A 21,010-nucleotide genomic window follows, 5' to 3' on the forward strand; every position below is an offset into this window, starting at 1 on the left:
ACCCTGTTGCATTATAGAACATTCCATTACCTTGAACCCACCACCACCACTCCACAAAAACAAAGTGGAATAGCATGATGAAGCAGTAAGAACCTACAATGTGAAATAAAGCTAGTAAAACTAATATTAGGCCTGAAGTCAGACTTGACCATAACTCTCAACCTCTCACTGAGATGCACTAAACAGTCCAGGGAGTAGGGGGTAGGAACCCTTTAATCTGCTTTAACTCATACTTTAGAATGAAAAGGAAAAAAATCATATTATGATAAATTATAAATGCTACTTTTGGTTTGGTCTGGGCTATGCAAAATTAGACTCATATTTAGGGATAATACCATGAAAACTTCGAGCAAATAATGTACCATACATAGTTTTGTATGCTGTTGCTCATAATATTATACATATATATAAAAGCTACTGAGTTTCAACTCACATACCAAAAAGGCAGTAAAACTAAATATTATATGTTACTGTAAACTTGTAACAAAGCAGAATTTTAATAAGAACCCAATTAACCTGGGTAAATAGTTTTTAAAATAAAAGTCAAGGAAACAAAAACAAGCTGACATCAGCAAATTACTAAAAAATAACCTTTTAGGATAAACTGTATGGTCAGCACACCTATACCATTTACATCTATATGAGAAACAATACAATGAGGTTCATTCGTTGTAAAATCCTACATCATTGAAGATTCAATTATTTTTAAAAAGATTCAATTATATGCATCTAAATCTAATTAAAGCAATAAAGCATAAGAATAAAATTTACAAAAATTTTGAAGATACTGAAACTAAGTTTCTTGAAGGCACAGATGTGTCCCGTCTGTGTCTGCTACCCTGTACCATGTTTTGCATACATTAATTGTATGTAGAAAGAAAGATTAAACCTACCACTCTGTTCCCTCAACATTCTGGCTAATCAAAGTTTTACTGAACTTAATATTATATAAAGCAATGGGGTGTTCTAATTAAATATTCTGGCAATTTTAACTTATGGTTAGCTAGGTTTTATATGTCCTAGACATGGATTACAAGTTTTCAAAATAATGGAATAACATACACTTAGCATTAAGCATATGCTCAATATAATTTAAGTATTCTCTGATTAATCAGAAGCTACTTTACTACTCAGCAATATAGCAGAGTTCTCATATAAGCAGCAATATGAGTTCTCAATGACCAGGTAAAAGTTAATTTATTATCACCACCATGGATTCTCCAGATCTAATACAACAGACATATGTGAAAGTAAAGAAACCTCATCACCAAATAAAAATAAAGAAGTTGCCTACAAATACTAAAATTTCTGTTATTAATAAGAATCTAAAGATGGAAACTGGGGTAAAGGGGTATGTTTTCCTTGATCCAGTATACAAAATATATTCCAACTCAGAATTTACTGTTGAAAATAAATTCTCAGAAAGTAACTCTTCCAAAACATCTGAGGTTATCTTCACAAATAGAACCTATCATTTAAAAAGAGAAGGCAAGGGGCGCCTGGGTGGCTCAGTTGGTTAAGCGACTGCCTTCGGCTCAGGTCATGATTCTGGAGTCCAGGGATTGAGTCCCACATCGAGCTCCCTGCTCAGCGGGGAGTCTGCTTCTCCCTCTGACCCTCCCCCCTCTCATGCTCTCTCTCTCTCTAGCTCATTCTCTCTCTCAAATAAATAAATAAAATCTTAAAAAAAAATAAAAATAAAAAGAGAAGGCAAGTAGGTTGATATAACCCTATATATATATGTCAGTTTAGCAGCATGGCATTCCAGTTTATCCATGGACCAAGAGGCAAGAAATGGTGGTGGAGTATGCAAGGAATGATCAACTACCTATCTCACCCATGAGCAGCTCAAAGTATACAAACATCACCGATTTAAGTGCATCGCCTACATGAACCAGCTCAAATAATTACATTTTAAATATGACATGGGAGAAGAAATAGCTAGAGTGTTATTCGATAGAGTGCCAAAAGTGAAAATCCTAAGTGTGTGGCATAGCAATGGATCTACAAACCAACCATGCAAGTATCTTTCCAGGAAATGAACTCTATTAACTGCCTTCATAAGTAAATCCATGAATCATGAACACTATTATCCACACATGACAAAGAACAATGCCTATTTCTTGATTTGGATAATATTAATTGAAGTTTTTTTTACCGAGAACACTATTACATGAAAGACAAAGTCCAAAAATGCAACTGCTTCCCTATTTCTCTTTCCCAAGGTTAGGCAAGTCAATACCCACCCCTTACTCCTGAGCACGTGAAAAGAGGGAGATTAAGAATTTATAATTATAGTGCTAACAAAAGACCTTAAAAATCTGTAGCATTTAAAAAGAAACATCTTAAACAATAATAAAACATTTTTATCTGTTACTAGTTTTACTTCCATTGACCTAAAACGTTTTAGACCATAAACTAATTCCATACTGAACAAAATTTCATGACTCATCTATGCTATTTTCAACTTCTACCACCAAAAACACTCCCAGAGTGAAGTGCCTTTTTAAACTTGCCTTTGGGAAAGACCAGCTTTAGAATACATACAGAAGGTGAAACTCAAAGCTTCTGAAAAAAAGTATGGTAGGAAATGGGGGCCTGGGGACCGAGAGAGACTGCTGTCCAATGTTGTCAAGGTACAAGATACTGGTATTATGAGCACATCAAAAGTAAACTTTATGCTTCCCACACATCAACAGTTGGTGTGGCTCTTGGAATAAAGATCAGATTCCTCAATTTGACCTTATACATCACCGTCTCTACCTCTCTACTTCTCTACCTCTCTGGCCTCATCATAACTCCATTCCACCTACTCTACACTCCAGTCACACTGGCCTTCAGTCAGTTTCTGGATGCACCATGTTCCTTCCTGCCCCAGAGATGCATCTGTGCTGTATCTGGCCTGGAGCTATCTCCCACTCCTACTGTGTCTCAGCTCAAACATGCTGAGATGTTGGGCCGGCTTCCTGGATGTGCCACCTGAGCAACTGCACAGGGCCAGTGCTTAGAAGGGCTCTGCATTTAGCTTCATGTTCTGCTGTTAGTCTTGGAATTCTTTTAAACAAGAGGCCTCATGTTACCATTTTGCACTAGACCCTACACATTCTGTAGCCAGTCCTGTCCTCGGGGCAGCCTTTATTGACCCTCCCTGAATAGTTCAAATACTCTCTTTACAAGCTTGACAGCACACACTGTCCTTTGTACCACTTACCACAGACAAAAGTTTTACACTGATTTGAGGACTGATTATCTCCCCTAATGGAACATAACATCATGAATCCAGTGTTCCTTTCTGATCTTTGCTTACCACTTCATCCCCAGAACTTAGTACCTCATCAGTAAATGTTGGCTGAATAAATGTTATTATTACCACTATCAGTACCATTATTAACTCTGTACTGTTTAGGCTAACAATGCAGCAGAGAAGATAAAGAAATTACACAACATGGCCAAAAAAGGGAAACTTGACCAGGAAAACTTTAATACTACAACCAAAAACACAAATATAAAGACACCAAACAGCTGCCTAAATAATTGGCAGAATCTAATTCCATAAACTAGTTCCCACTTGATATTACTGTTGTAGCCCTCCTAAGACTAACCCAAGACCTTCAGTTATCTGACGTGTCATCTCAGTACTCCCCTTTCCACAACCTACACCTCTAACCCAGGCACCACCACTTTTTAAAAACGTCCCCACCAATAAAAGATTTGAGCATTCATACTCAAATAGATTTAGATATCATATGGTCAATACTCCTAAGCCAACAAATCATGCACATTATAAAGCATATATGAAAAAAGAAATTAGAGTTAAAAAATAAATTGAAGTCCAAGCTCCAATACTTTCTTCCTATACTTCAAAGGACTGTCTTATGTCCACAGGGGGTATACACCCCACTCCACTTTGAAAAACACTGCTCTAATTAAATAACTACTTATTTGACATTTTAGCAGGGAACCCAGCCGTTCATATACCCTTGAACAAAGATAAGTCCTCCTCTATTCTAGTGAAATCATCTTTTTTGACTATGAGAAAAGGCTGGAAAGAATACACACAAATTAATGCGGGGGAGGGGGGAATACAACAAGACCCTCCTATCCTACCAGAGTACCTAAAATTTCCCCTATATACTTCATACTTTCTCACCTTTGTGACTTTGCTCAACTTTTTCCCCTCTGTCCAGAATACTCCCTGCACCACCACATACCCAAATCCTATACCTTTTTCAACACCAAGGTTAAATGCCACCTACATGAAGAAGGCTTTTGAACTGAACAAATTTAATTTCTTTTTTATCTATACTGTCCATAGCAGTTTGTACTTGTCTTATATTACTTTCCACTCTGTTCTATTATTATGTCAATATTTTATCTTTCTCAGCAGTAAGTCCCTAGAATTTGAAAAATCCTACGGTTCTGAGACCTTACTTATTAAAGACTTGGCTTCTCAACTGCTCTAAACTGAATGTGGCATTTACAGTAATATATGTTAAAATATGAAATACAAATTAAGCTAGATTTAATTTTTTTGTGTAAGTATCATTTAAAGCTAATATCTTTATTTCAAGAGTTTCAAAGTAAACTATCCACCTTTCAGAAACTCCTTCATAATAAAAAACTACTACATCATTTTCATAACACAGCAATAACTTACTCTAAGGTACTTAGTGACCGACATTAATTCATTATCTCAAATTAGAATAACTTCTTAGTCCTTAGCAAAAGACCCATGAAAGTTTTTATTATTTTTATAAAGAAAAAATATATTCCTATTTTATAGATATAAATAAAAGAACATCTAGAAATAAAACAAATATCAGAGCACATCATAGCTAATTTTCTATACAACAAACTTTGTTAAAAGTCTTTTACCTACTTAGCCTTTTACCTATTTTCCAATTCTGCAGAGGCAAAATTGCCATGGTTATTTCACATTTAGTGTCTTTTTTACCAGAAGCAAAGGACACGCCTCCTAAAGTTTCAGTCTTCAATGAAATGGGAGTTTTTTTAACCAAATGAGTGTTTTTAAATTTTTCAAAGACATTTTCTCCACTCCTGTTAAGAATTTATGTTGGAGAAGAACAAAATTTTTAAAAAAGGGCGGGGGGAGCGCCTGGGTGGCTCAGTTTGTTAAGCAACTGCCTTCGGCTCAGGTCATGATCCTGAAGTTCCACACCAGGGTCCCTGCTCAGTGGGGAGTCTGCTTTTCCCTCTGACCCTCCTCCCCCCATGCTCTCTCTCTCTCTCTCAAATAAATAAAAACCTTTAAAAAAAAAAAAAAAAAAGAGGGGGGCGCCTGAGTGGCTCAGTCGGTTAAGCGACCAACTCTTGGTTTCAGCTCAGATCATGATCTTCTCAGGGGTCGTGATACATGTGGGGCTCTGTGCTCAACAGGGAGTCTGCTTGAAGGTTCTCTCCCCATGCCCTTCCCCCTACTGGTGCGTGTACACTATCTCTCTCTCTCTCAAATAAATGGATAAATCTTTTTTAAAAACAAAATAAATGGATAAATCTTTTTTAAAAACAAAATAAATAAATAAAAATTTTAAAAAGAGAGAGGATACTCTTGGACTTTTGAAAGCTGTAAGGTAAAATAAACAAAAGCATAAATTAATAAATTAGTGTTAGAAATGCAACACAGGGTAAAACAATATCCACAGCCCCCAAAAATACATATTTGCTTCTCATTTGATTATCTTTAAGGTATCCACTATTTTTAAGCTTTATCAACCAAAACAATATAACAACAACAAAAAATCTACTACTAGTCAATTATAACTTATAGAGAAATAACTACTGGCCCATAAATTCACATATATATATATGCCTACGTCTCTTACACATGCTACATTTTACCTGCAATATTCTGTCAAGTATCAAGTTGGGTCATTCTAGGGGCAGATAATCTATCTATGCCATTCAATACAGAGTATTCCAGAGTATGAAAGTGCTATGACCTAATAAACAAGTTTAATTCCAAACTCTATTTCTTGATGATCTAATCTAAGTGGACAAGGGAAGGGCCATGGAAAGAAGTGCCCTCTGTTGTTGTTTTTTAAGTTCTGCATTCTTAATGCACAACATGACTCTTCTGGCATATGAATGTAGATGAAGACATAATTTGTAGAATAATAGGCACTAATATTACATGCTGCTTCAGTACTGTCATATTTCCAATCCATCAAATTGATTAATGCTATAATAACTCTACACAACCCTATCATTTGTGCACTAATGAAATCAAACCCAGTTTATCCTTAGGCAACTAGATTCCAAAAGCTCACAGATGTCATCTCTTCAGCTTCCTAAGACTATTTAGACAGTGTTATACAAAAGGAGTAAGAAACACGTATAACCTATCTCCAAATTTGGGTGGCTTTCTGCCAAAGGTATAAATGCAAATACTACTGAGATAACAAAATATTCGAAAAGCATTTGGCAGCTCACAAACATGGACAAGTTACTGCAAGACACAAAGAGAAAAGAAGGAAGTAAGTTTACTAGTTTGACATAATTACTATGCTGATGATCTCCATGATAGCAACACAGACAACTATCAAGTTTTAGGCAGTTATGACATAAAGCTTTCATTTAAAATAGATTTCTAAGATGTCTAGACTTTCAGTTTGATGACATGGAACTTTATCAAAACTAGAATTTTAAGAACTATGTGTTAGATTTAAAGCAATTCAACCTGCAGACTATAGTATAGGACAATTCAAAGATAACCCCGTATCCAAGAAAATACTAACCAAGGAAGTATTAAATAGCAATGTCCCCTGAGCTGTTTCATAGGGGATGTTTAAAGATAATACACAGAGGGCGCCTGGGTGGTTCAGTTGGTTGGGCGACCGCCTTCGACTCAGGTCGTGATCCTGGAGTCCCGGGATCGAGTCCCGCATCGGGCTCCCTGCTCAGCAGGGAGTCTGCTTTGCCCCCCGACCCTATCCCCTCTCATGTGTTCTCTCTCATTCTCTCTCTCTCAAATAAATAAATAAAATCTTTAAAAATAAATAAATAAATAAATAAAGATAATACACAGAATGTACAAGCAGGAAGTGACTCTTACCACAAAAAGAGTTTAAAACCATTCTCCCATCACCTCAATAGTCAGAGATCAATGTTCATGTCAGAAAATGGCTCATGTTGGAAGTGCAGTGTCATGGTGCCACTTCCATAAACCTAAAAACACTGGCAGGTAAGCTTTCTATAACATGGTGGTAAGGCTACTGTCTTAGTCCATTTGGGCTGCAATAACAAAATACCACAACTGGGTGCTTATAAACAACAGAAACTTCTTTCTCACAGTTCTGGAGGCTGGAAGTCCAAGATCAGGATGCCAGCATGGTCAGGTTCTGGTGAAGGTCCTCTTCTGAGTCTCTGCCTTCTGTTCTCACATGGTGTAAGGAGCTAAGGAACACTCTGGGATCCCTTTTATAGGGGCAATTAAAATGACCCAAAGTGAGGGCACATGAATGAATGATAGAGTAGAATTCCTAAGCAAGGCAAATGAGTTCTAATAACCTGTCATTCAGAAAGCAGAGGACAGAAAACAAACAAATTGAAAATTCAAGAATAGTAGTAGAGGGCAGAGCTTCCCCTTCACAACATTAGGCCCCAATGAAACTAGAAAATAAAGAGAATCTATCTCCTTCTGTCAAACACTACCTAAACTTCTATCTAGGTAGATAATGATAATGGTGATGACAGCAAGATTCCCCAAGACTCATAAATCTTATATCCAGAATACGTAAAAAGCTATTACAACTCAATAATTGAAGACAACTAACACAATTTTTAACGGGCACAGGATTTGAACAGACTTTTATCCAAAGGAGATATATGAATAACCAACAAGCACATGAAAACATATTCAATATTATTAGTCATTAGAGAAATGGAAGTCAAAACCACAATAATGAGATACTACTTCACACCCACAGAACGGCTATCATCAACAAGACAGAAATTTAAAAATGTTTAAAAGATGTAGAGAATTTGGAACTCACACACTGCTGGTAGGAATATAAAAAGGTTGGCAGTTTCTCAAAATGCTAAACACAGAATTACCACATGACTCAGCAATTCTATTCCTAGGTATTCACCCAGGAGAAATGAAAAAAACATATCCATGGGAAGACTTGTACATGAATGTTCACACCAGCATTTTTAACAATAGTCAAAAAGTGGAAACAACCCAAATGACCAACTTCTGATGGATGAACAAAATGTGGTATATCCATACAATAGAATAGCATGTGGCAATAAAAGGAACCAAGTATTGATACATGCTATAACAGGGATAAACTTCAAAAGCATTATGCCCAGGGAAAGAAGCCAGTCGCTAAAGAAAACAAATTGCATTATTCCATTAATATGGAATGTCAGAACAGGCAAATCTACAGAGATAGAAAGTAGATTAACGGTTGTTTCAGGCTGGGAATAGAAGTGACTGTAAATGGGCAAGGGATTTCTTTTTGGAATGATGGAAATGTTCTACAGTTTGTGGTAATAATCACAACTCTGTAAATATCCTAAAAAATCGCTGAATTGTATACTTTAAAAGCATATGTAAACTATACCTCAATAAAGTTGAGGTAAATGAAAATTTAAACATTCTTACTGTGTTTATTGTGCACTTAAGTGCTTGACATGTTAACTATCTCACAACTTTATGAGGTAGACACTATTATTATTATCCCTATTTTACAGTAAGAAAACTGAGGCACAAGCATAAGTAATTTGCTCAAAGTCACAGTATTAGTAAGTAACAAGGGCCAGGGTCTGAACCCAGGTAGCCTGGCTCCAGTCAGTGAACATACAGCTGTTTCAGCTAACCTCTTACACAGCCCACAAATAAACATTCTTGGGTAATAATTAATTATTAAATTAAAGCAATTATAATCATCCTACAACAGTAGTTCTCAACCCTTAGTAAGAATCATCTGTGGAACTTCGTAAAATTATGTATTTCCACCAAACCCTAACCTCTGAGATTCTGATACTGTAGAGATGAGGACCAAGAATCCAAACATGCCACAAGAACTCCCAGTAAATCTGATGCAGATGGTCTGTAAATACCACAAAAAAAGACTGTCCCTGGGACACAGAATACACCTGATAGAAGATTAAGTTCTTTTCACCTCTTTCATTCATTTGCCTCAGGGAATGTGGTAGTGAGGACCTGTGTGGTTTAATTTATTCAAGATTTTTGTCCATCTTATTCTACTTAAATATTTGCACATATGGCTTAAAGCCATGTTTTAAAACATGCCTTAGTGACATGTTGCAATTTTATATAGTGTTCCAGAGTAAGCCTTTAAGATTAATGAATCGAGACCTCACTTATTTTGGAACCAAGGTGGTTAAATGATAGTTTTTCCATTAGATGTAATAAATAAGGAAAGTAAAATTAAGTTAGTCATTATGAGGCTTGAACATGAGCCATCTAAACCTATCTATGTGAAACTGGAGATCAATTTCAAAAAGGATCAATTTCATAAAATTAACAAACTTCTGGAGGTTAACAAGGGTCAAGAAAACTAATTCACAGCATCAACAAGCCAATAATTGAGGCTAAAGTGGATACAAGTTGAATCTAAAACCTTCCATTCTTTCTTAGTAAGTACACATCATCTTCCCAAATGGTCATGTTTAGACTTTGCCAAATTATAAAAATAATCAGCCATTTTTCATTAATTTCCAATTAAAAGCAGGCCAATTACATGTGATTATGGATATGAACCTGGTAGCCAGGACTCAAAATTGAATTCTCTTTTAAAAAATGGTAAAATTCATAAAGAACAAACAATCAATAAACAATGAATATTAGATCAACAGCAGAACTATACAAAAACAGCTGATTATGATGAAAAGTGCAATTTCTGGCCAAAAAAACCCAGAGAAGACAAACAGCCCCACACAAATATCAGACCTCAAAATTGTTAACAATGTTAATATTTAAGGTGTAATAGTTCTCCAAATCTAATCCTAGAAAATGGAAAATAGATGTCTCTCAAACTAAGGAGCAATTCTCCCACTACTTTAAATCAAACACAATCACTGTAGTAACAGGACCTATGTTTTTAAATATCTACTATGTGCTCACTACTCTCAGTACTGTACATATACTCAGTCTCTCACATCAAGTTAGGTGACCATTCCTTGCCACCCCCTTTCCATTCAGCCTTCCTCACTCCTCCCAGCTAGCCATGAAACAAATGATCCTACAATGGATTTAATGCGTCGTCATACCTCCTAAAATCTTGGCAAAACTGCAAGATTCCCCAAGAACAAAAACAAAAAAACAAAACAAACAACAAAAAAACAAGAAACAAGATAACATAGCCCAACCGTCACAGAATCCCTCATGAGTAAGAGCAAAAAGGTAGAAAATCCTCAGAGACATAGGGAAAATACATACTAAAGGCATTTAACTAAACATAGGTTTTTATAAACTACCAAACTACCAAAATATGATAAAAAGACAAATATGAATATAAAACTATCATTGCTCTCTAGGATCTAACTTTGTCGAGTGGGTAAGAGAGCATGAGGGGTTTAGGGGGAGAACAGGTGACTGAGATACATATAACCACTTAGAATACAATGAGTGAGGGGCACCTGCGTGGCTCAGTCAGTTAAGCATCCAACCCCTGGTTTCAGCTCAGGTCATGATCTCTGGGTCCTGAGATCAAGCCCAGTGATGGGCTCCACGCTCAGCTCAGAGTCAGCTTGTCCCTCTCCCTCCCACTTTGCCCCTCCCCTTCCCCCCTTCCGTGTGCACAGATGTGCTCTCTCTCTCTACCCCCTTCTAAAATAAATAAATATTTTTTTAAAAAGTTTAAAATACAATAATACAGGTGGTAGAGAAAAACATAGGTCTTAAAGTCAGAGATATCTGAGTTCCCCTCCCAACTCTACAGTTTATTATCTGAGTGATCTTGACCAAGTTGCTTAACCTATTCTTGCCTCAATTATGTAAAAAGGGGAAATGTTACCTGTAATATTCATCTGTAAAAAGGGAAATATTACCTAAATCATGTAAGTGCCTTATTACAATTTCTAGCTTACAGAATATATCAATAATTAATACTAACAGAAGTGTCAAACCAAAAGTACATATTCTGCCTGAGGAAGACAAGAAAGAATTCACAAGAAGAGATAAAATCTGAACTGGGTCCAAAATATAATCAGAAGTGTGCCAAACAGAAGGTGAGGGGCAGGGAGAGGAGCTGAGATGTTTACTAAAAATCTAACACCCCAATTCAGTTGAGAAGGGACAAAACATGCTCAGTAAAGACTTCCTAAATTACCATTTCTATTAAGCAACACACCACTTTACATTGAAATTATCCATTTCAATGGATGTGCCCTACATAAGAATGTTAAGTTCCTCAAAGGCAAGAATTGTTTTACTATTCTAGGTAACTCAGCACCTAGCGGAGGACCTGGTGCAAATTAGGTACTCAATCTAACAAATAAATATATTCTGTAGGAATCAAGCAGGTCTTTTGCTATCTAAAGCCTGAAAGATACCTGACAGCAAAAAGTTGCTATAACTCTGGAAATAAAACCATCAAAGCAAATTAAGGAATGATTACATCTCAATAATATGCACTAAATTCAACAGTGGAAACTCATAAACTCACTTTCTCTCCAAATTGTTTAATGGTTCCTAACAAGAGGTGCACAGTCCAATCATCTATGAAGTGTTGTAAAAATATACCTAAAAATTGCCCTAGAGCTGCCCTCAACCTTCACATATTACGAGCCTTTGGTGAGAAAAAAGGGAACATGTGTGCAAGTGCGTGCATGAGGTTTGAGATATGCCATGTAATACAAGCATGGCTTGTTTTAGAGAGCTCCACAGATAACTGACTGTAATGTGCAATAACACCCTACCATTTTACACACCATTCTACCTACACCCACCTCTCATCCACCCCATCTTGTTTTAGAACCTATATGAATGGGACTAGTCCGTTCCCAGATCTAATTAAAACAGACTCAGCTGACCCCTCTGCACCAGTGTATTACCACATTGTCCACTGTGGCATATTTCATTCTTAAAAATGGCCACAACAGTATAACCTGTGCTACAAACTCTTCTAGAACCTCACCAACAACCCACCTACCCCATCTGCCCATCAAGAGGTGAAGTTGGGGCGCCTGGGTGGCTCAGTCGTTAAGCGTCTGCCTTTGGCTCAGGTCATGATCCCGGGGTCCTGGGATCGAGCCCCGCATCGGGCTCCCTGCTCCGCGGGAAGCCTGCTTCTCCCTCTCCCACTCCCCCTGCTTGTGTTCCCTCTCTCACTATCTCTCTCTGTCAAATAAATGAATAAAATCTTTAAAAAAAAAAAAAGAGGCGAAGTTAAATCCCCTCCCCTTGAATCTGGGCAGACTTGTAACTCTGGTGTGACAGACAGAATATAGCAGAAGTGATCTTCAAGACTTCCAAGGCAAGGTCATAAAAGGTGATGCACCTTCTCCTTTGGTAACTTGAACAAATGCCTTTGGAGCATTGAGTAAAATGACTGACTACTCTGAGGCTCCCAGGCTCCAAGGAAGCCCAGGCCACAGGGAGAGGCCATGTATAAATATTCCAGAAAACCACCACAGCTGAGTTCCTTGTCAGCAATTCTTAGACATGTGAGTGAAGATGCTTCCAGATGTTTCCAGCCCACTATTGTTGGACCCCTAGCCTTTGAGTCTTTCCAGGTGAGGATCCAAACATTGTGAGGTAGAAACAAGCCATCTCTCCTGTGATCTGTCTGAACTGACCCACAGGATCCATGAATATAATAAAATGGCTGCTTTACATCCCTAAATTGTGGTGTGATTTGTATACTACAATAGTAACTGAACAGTTACAGTTTTGATAGTTACTATTAGTTATAGATCTATCATTAAAGACAGAATTAAATATTAATCCATCTGAATGAAGCCTCAGAATTAAATCAGTTACCAAGCTGACTCCTGACCATGTTACATTTATAAATTCCATTCACTGCTTCAGGCATAGATTTTGACATTTCCACCCTCCCTCTAGTCAGTGCCATTTTATTAACTCATTACTTGAAATTTACCTTCGTGATATCTCACTCTCCAACTTCCTGGCCACATCTTGGCTCCCTGACCTCCAGTCCCCAGAATTTGGAACCCAGTGACTACAATGGCTTACCTCCATCAGAAACTCTGCTACATTATTCAAGAAATGAGAAAAAAAATAATCCAAGAGAAAATTGATGTAATTATGCTAGCTAAACTCAAAGCTTACTATAATCTTTTTGTAAAAAGCAGACAGGTAAAGCCATTTACCTATGATACAAAGATAATCCAAAACAGTAAATAATGAAACATACTTTATATGTGTCTTTAAACTGCACTCTATCATTTCTAAAAATGAAGAATATTTAATATTCTTGGGCGCCTGGGTGGCTCAGTTGGTCAAGCGACTGCCTTCGGCTCAGGTCATGATCCTGGAGTCCCTGGATCGAGTCCCGCATCGGGCTCCCTGCTCAGCGGGGGGTCTGCTTCTCCCTCTGCCCTCTTCCCTCTCCTGCTCTCTGTCTCTCATTCTCTCTCAAATAAATAAATAAATAAAAATCTTTAAAAAAAAAAAGAATATTTAATATTCTTTCAAAATATTTAATATTAAAATTATTTACCTTCTCCAAACAGCCACAAAATGACAGTATGGGAAAATCAGTATAAGTATATATGGCAAGAAGGAGAAATCTGTTTAAGAAGAAAATACATCAAGAATAATTCACAATCTTGGGGCACCTTGGTGGCTCAGTCAGTTAAGCATCTACCTTCGGCTCAGGTCAAGATCTCAGAGTCCTGGGATCGAGCCCCAGGTCAGGCTCCCTGCTCAGTGGGGAGTCTACTTCTTCCTTTCCCTCTACCCTTCCCCCCACATGCTTGTGCTTGCTTTCTCTCTCTCTCTCAAGTAAATAAATATATATTTTTTTTAAGTAGAATTCACAATCTCAAAAAAAAAGAATTCACAATCTCAACTAAAAAATAAATATAAATTACCACAAATATAGTTAACATTACATAACCAATTCTCATCCACTAGCCTAACTAGGATGTTAAACTGATGGATAGTAAAAATTACAATTATAACAATGTCTAATAAAAAAAGAAAGTAGCTTTTACTTTTACATTCTTATTAACATACAATCTTTTTTAATTTATACAATAAAAAAATCAGAAGCTTATCATTCATGATGCCAAACATTCCCCTATAATGTAAAGGCTAATAATCAAAAGAAAAGGAGGTTAACAAAAGGCCAGATCATTAAAGCACCAGCTGCCAATATTAGCTTACAGAAATAAATGCTGGAGTAATTATGGCCCTCTTCCCGTCTAATAAATGATACAATTTATTTGTATGAAGTTCTAGTCAGTGCTCTAGTTTGTCCAGGTAATGGAATATGACATGGGGGCAATTCCATGGCAATATCTAAGGATACTACATCCCCTGGGATAAATATACTCAACAAACTTTTCTGAGAATCCAAATGCAGATTAAGTCATGAAGAAACCTCTTTGGCATAAAAGTTCATAAAGATAAAAATATATAATCAGCACAAAAACATAGCTAAGTGTATAAGCACAATGAAACGCTTTTTACGGTTTCTATTTTGCTAACACAGTTACAGTTAATGGGAACTGCCATGACAAAATGATTGTTTTTATGAAAAGAACCCTCTTTATCACAAACCAATCAAAATTCATTTTTATTACTGATGTAGAAAAGTTCAAAACCATGATTCATTTATAGAGCGTACAAAAATAAGAAAAGTGTTCAAGAATAGAGGATCATTTACAAAGCAATAAAAAATTAAAACATGCATTTCTCTTACTGGCAAGGCAAATACTTCTACACATAAATGTCTGTAACTGGATTTGTTGAATATTATAATTTGTCTTTGAACAAAAAATGAGAAGCCTGAATTTAATATCTCATCTCCATTTGGTATCTTCGGTCCATCTGATAACTGCTTATCAAGAAATTTCAAAAATGTCTGAAAACTGTTAAAAAGTTTGATGATATTTTCTTTCAATTTTCACTCAAATATGGAGGGCTTGAGCTAACGTTAAGGACTCAAAAGTCCTCACAGAAATAAGACTAGCAAATCTTTATGGGGTACCCATCACCAAATCTTTTAAATTAAAAACTAAAAATCATGTAATTTCAGAGTATGGAATGTTAATAAAGCATACAAGAAAATTAAAACTCACCTTATGATTAACTATGAACTTACTTCAAGATCTTAACATCATATCAAAGTTTTCTAAAAGGCAACAAAACACTGCCTCTGAGAATTTGGTTTCCAACCTATTCATGAATGTAAGTATGGTAAAATAAAATAAGCCACATTGCTCTCAATAAATTGTACTTTGCCTCTACTCTGAAGTAGAACCTATTTTGTCTTTGCTTTGCTTTTCCATCTGCCCCTTCAATATCCCCTTCACATGTGCCAGGTGATAAGCACTACAGTATGAGACTATTCACATGACTAATATGAATGAAAGAAGAGTCTCTGAAATGTGATGGCCAGTTCAATAACTTCTCAATAATTCCTCAGTGCCTTCCTCAATCCTGGAGAATCCTCAGAATACTAAGTAAAACTAACAATATATCTTTATCTTCACAAATAAAAGAATTGAATGCACTGTATTTTTTCAATTATCTGCTACAAGCATCATCATTAGATAGTCAGGCATGTGGATATAAGAGCTTTGACTATCAGATATAATAGCTTTATCACTTTCTGCATTCTCATTAAGCCCTGTGAGCAATAGCATCACTTTGATTTTACAAAGGACTTTTAAACTATGTTTTCCACTTCTTTGAGCTTCTAGTACCCTTCCAAACTGCTTTTAAAGTCCATATTTCCAGGGCACCTGGCTGGCTCAATCTGTTAAATGTCTGACTCTTGATTTCGGCTCAGGTCATGATTTCAGGATTGTGAGACTGAGCCCCAAGCTGGGCTCTGTGCTAAGCTTGAGACTGCTTAAGATTCTCTCTCTCTCTCTCCGTTTCCCTCTGCCCCGCCCTCTCCTACCCCCACACTCTCTTTCTTAAATAAATAAATAAAATTCTCTCTCTAAAAAAATAAATAAAGTCCACATTTCCTAGTACTTACGTGGAAGAGGGATGAAATAGAAAATACTTTATTGATGATATAAAAACAAACTTGTAAACATGCCTGTTTTGATAATACTTACTTTCAAGATGCTTACATATGGGTTCCATGGAACCCATAAAACTACTTTTCCAGATCATAATATAAATTAATGCTACTGCTAGAATGAAGTTATTAATAAATTTAAATAATTAAGCACCCACATGCCCACAATGAGATAAATGAAATATTGCAAGTCTTTTTTTAGCCCTTATATAGTTTACTGAGCTTCCAAATAAAGAACAGAACAGATATTGTACTGATTTCAAAAGATTAATAATTACAGTATGATGAAATTAACTGATATGCTTAAAATATAGCAAGGCACTGGTGAAGTAATAAGGTCATTCAGAAAGATGATATAGGGTTACTAGAAATAAAGACACTTTGGACAACATGCTGTCCAAAACAGCAAAAGGATAACATTACAAATATAATATCCTCAAAGGCTCTCAGGCAATAAAAGTGGTAACAGAATCTACCATGTACCACTGTAAAACAGGATGCTTAATATATGTTATAAAACATCTTATGCCCTTTCACAAATTTTGTAAGGAAACTGTGGCCCAGGAAAGTCTGCCCAAAATCACAGAACAACATGGGACACTACATTAAAAACTAATGATGTAATGTATGGTGATTAACATAACAGTAAAAAAATTAAAAAAAAAAAATCACAGAACAAGAGGCAGAGCTGAGCTTAGAACTCAGTTCTGTCTTACTCCTATGGCCCGGTTCCTAACTTTTATATTCTATTACCTAAGGAGCTTCAATTTCCATCTATAAAACAAGAATAATATCTATCAAACAGGATCAAATTGTTAATATTAGCAATTATCTATCTAAATCATCTAGGACAGTGGCTCAAAAAGGGATGCTTACTCTTATTATCAGTAACTAGATAATTATCAGCTAAGTTTTTAAGGCTAAAACATTTTGGCAATGTCTAAAAAACAGACCACCAATCCTTACAGGCAAAATCTGGTAAAAGAGAAAAACTAACAGGTAAACAGCTAAAAACGAAATTAATGAACACTTATGGAGCATTTACAGTGTATCAGACACAAGGCTAAGCATCATTACCTTTTCTCATCACCTTTAAAAAATATAAAATTATCTTCACTATTTTCCAAATAAAAAACCTAAAGCTTAAAAAGGGAAGTAATTTGCCCAAGGTCACACATTTAGTAAGCAGCCAGATCTGACTTACTCCAAAGTCCATTGGAAGTGTAAAAGCAAGGTGAACGAAGTCATTGATAGGGCACTGGGCTGGCTCAGTCCCTGGAGCATGTGACTCTTGATCTCAGGGGTTGGAAGTTCAAGCCCTACGTTGGGGGTAGAGATTACTTAAAAATAAAATCTTAAAAAAAAAAAAGTGATTGACACTGTGGGAGATTTCTACTGTTTAGTGTTCAGCACCTCTCTCTCCTTTTATATGTATCTGGTGGCTCTGGGGAGCCCTAAAGCCTGGAGCCACTCCTAGCACAGGGATAAGCAAGGGAGTCAGGCTCGTCCATCACAGTACTCCATCCTTTTGGCTACAGTGACTGCTCCAAATGTGCTCACATAACCCAAATGGGGATACTCCACCCTCCCCTAGGATATATACCCCAGTGACAGTACAAAATTAAAAAGAAAAATAAAAACCTCATGTAATGTACTGGAAAATCTTGCCATTAAAAAACAAAACAAAAACAAAAACAAGCAAATGAAAATTTAAAATACACAGGCTGTTATAAAAATTTTTGAAAATGATTCAATATTCAGGATTATTTTTATCCCTCTTCTAAAGTTTTAAATCAAGCATATCACCTAAAGATCCAAGCTATTAATGCAAAAATTAAAAATTAAGAAAATTCAAAATTCAAATTCAAAATCATAATTTACCCTTCCTTTCCATATTATTAAATGACAAGAACAATTCAAAATCCTCTTCCACTTTAAGAAATTTATCCAAAGAAACTACTCAGTAGATACACAAATATGTTTATGAAAGCACTGTTCACATCAGAGAAAAATAATATATACCAGTGATGGCTTTAGGACACATCAACTTGCTTGATGGAACTACAGTTGCCAGAATTCCCTTTCTACTATTTCTGACTACAGTCAGCTACAAAGGACATTCTCCAGCAGGCTCTGGGAGGACAAAAGAGAAGCAACAGCCATTGTGTAGCATATAAACACCTTCTCCCAGTTACCCAAACACTAATTTAGGTGCTGCTGTGAAGGGATTTTGCTGATATAAATGAAGTCCCTAATCAGTTGACTTTACATTCATCTAAAGGGAAATTATCCTGGGTGTGCCGGATTTAATTTGTTGGAAGTCTTTTAACAGAGGGCCAATGAGTTCATACGCTGCAAGCAGCACCTGCTGCATATGCCTTTTCTTCCTCCTGAATCCCCCCTTCCTGGCTGCCTACTTTGTGGACATGGTCCTTGGTTGGCCAACCCCCACAACAGCACAAGCCGATTCCTTGTGTATGTGTGTGCATGCATGTGTGTGTAGACATAGATACAAAGCTAGAGCAAGAGCCAAAGCTAGAGCTAGAGATCAAGATCCTACAGTTTCTGCTTCTCTGGTTGAACTAATATAACACACTAAATACCTACCAAAATAAGACTAGATAAATAATGATTTTTTCATTACAATGAAATACTGTATAGCCACTGAAAATGATGATGTGTAATTCCATTAGACAAGGAAACACATCTCAATGTTATACAACAAAATAGGTTATAAAAAAGTATGTACGTTTTATATTATGTGTTGTTGTGTTTGTTTTTTTAATTTAGGGGCAGAGAACAAGATAAGCTCTGCTCACCAAAGTTTTAATGATGATGGTGAAACTTTAAAGTCTTAATCTGGGTGTTATGATTTTAGGTGATTGTTATTTTATTCTTCAGATTCTTTTGGATTACTTCATTGTCTACAATGGCCATGTATCATAATTACTATCAGAAAATAAGAGAAAAAGAACCAGTTCTTATTTGACAGGAAAAAATGTAAGAGAGACTTACAGGTTAAAACGTGCCCAGTCTTAAAGACAAACAAGAGTTATCCAAGCAAAGCGGACATTTCAGGCGGAGGACAGTATGTGCCAAAGATGAACTCTACAAATAGTTTAGAAAGGTGAGAATTTAAGAGTGACAAGAGATGAGGCTGAAGAGATGGACTAACTTATGGCAGGTCTTATATGCCATATGACAGTTCCGAACTAATGAAGAGAGGAATCACATTTGCATTTTAGAAAAATAACAATAAAATAACATAAACAAAATCCCACTGAAGCTTGTAGTGTGGAGACTGTATTAGAAGGAGGACAGACTAGAAACATGGAAACCAATTCAGACACTACTACAGTAATCCAAGTGAGAAAGGACAAAGTCCTGAACTAAGGTAACAGTGGTGGAGATAGAGTAACACTAAGGTACAATTGTAAGGAATAAGAACTGCAGGATTTTGGTGGAGAATACACTGGTAGTAAAGAGACAAAAACGGTTCACTTAAGTTGGGGAGTTCAGAGAAGTCTTCCAAAAAGATGCCTTAAGAATAAGGCTCTCAAGAATATCACAGATAGGGCGCCTGGGTGGCTCAGTTGGTCAAGCGACTGCCTTTGGCTCAGGTCACGATCCCAGAGTCCTGGGATTGAGTCCCACATCGGGCTCCCGGCTCAGCGGGGAGCCTGCTTCTCCCTCTGACCCTCTCCCCTCTCATGCTGTTTATCTCTCTCTCTCTCTCTCAAATAAATAAATAAAATCTTTAAAAAAAAAAGATTATCACAGATAGATGTAAGACGACTTTAAATGTTTTTTCTTTAAATATTTTATTTATTTATTTGACAGAGAGAGACACAGCAAGAGAGGGAACAAAAGGAGGGGGAGTGAGAGAGAGAGAAGCAGGCTTCCCACTGAGCAGGGAGCCCAATGCAGGACTAGATCCCAGGACCCAGGGATCATGACCTGAGCCGAGGGCAGACACTGACTGAGCCACCCAGGCGCCCCGCCTTTAAATGTTTCTAAAAGAAGTATCAGTGTGTTGGCTCACACCCACTGAAAGGAAGAATAATAAGCAAACACTAAAAATGAGAGCACTCAACTACAAAAACCGATTCACAATTATTGTATTTATAATAGGAGTATATAGATATGTATCTCTAATCTTTTGAGGTTGACCTCTTCCAAGAAAATCAAATTATTGCCATAAATAAAATACTCTGCATAGCTGCTTGATCTGAGTCACACTTACAAGTCACTTTTAAGTCAAACACAATGTTTCATATAAATTGTTATTTTAGCCACCCCTTATTTCACTGCTTGCCCAAATACAATCTTTTAAAATTTTAAATTATAAGTAAAATATTCTCACTATAACAATTCGAACAATTCAGAAATGTAATTCCTCTACTACCCTCCATCAACTCCCTACCCTTATTACTCTGAAATTACTAGTTAAAATGAGCTGAATATTCTGTTTTTCTTTGCTTAAATAAACATATACAAGTTTACATAGGGTTTATTTAACAACAATGGGTTCATACAGTATATATATCATCCTATAACTTATTTTTACTTAAGATAATCATAAATTTCAAGCCAATATGTTTAACAGGTGTATCTCTTCATTTCTATTATTTGTAATAATGTGGGCATACCATAATTTGACATATATTTAGGACATTTCTGGTTTCTTGCTATTAAAATTAATGCTATAATGAATATTGCTATATATAGTTTTAAATAATGGTACTCCTATTTCTATCAGATAAAAATTCCCTGAGAAGTTTCTGGGTCAAAGGATGGCA

General features: G+C 36.3%; 1 protein-coding gene across 2 annotated transcripts in view; it reads right to left on the minus strand.

The window, feature by feature from the left end:
• MTX2 (metaxin 2) overlaps positions 1-21,010 on the minus strand; it is a 61,829-nt gene that overhangs the window by 38,535 nt on the left and 2,284 nt on the right. The window lies entirely within an intron of this gene.

This window comes from Mirounga leonina, unplaced genomic scaffold (genome assembly GCF_011800145.1).
Source record: "Mirounga leonina isolate KUSES-001 unplaced genomic scaffold, KU_Mleo_1.0 Mir_151, whole genome shotgun sequence".
NCBI lineage: Eukaryota > Metazoa > Chordata > Mammalia > Carnivora > Phocidae > Mirounga > Mirounga leonina.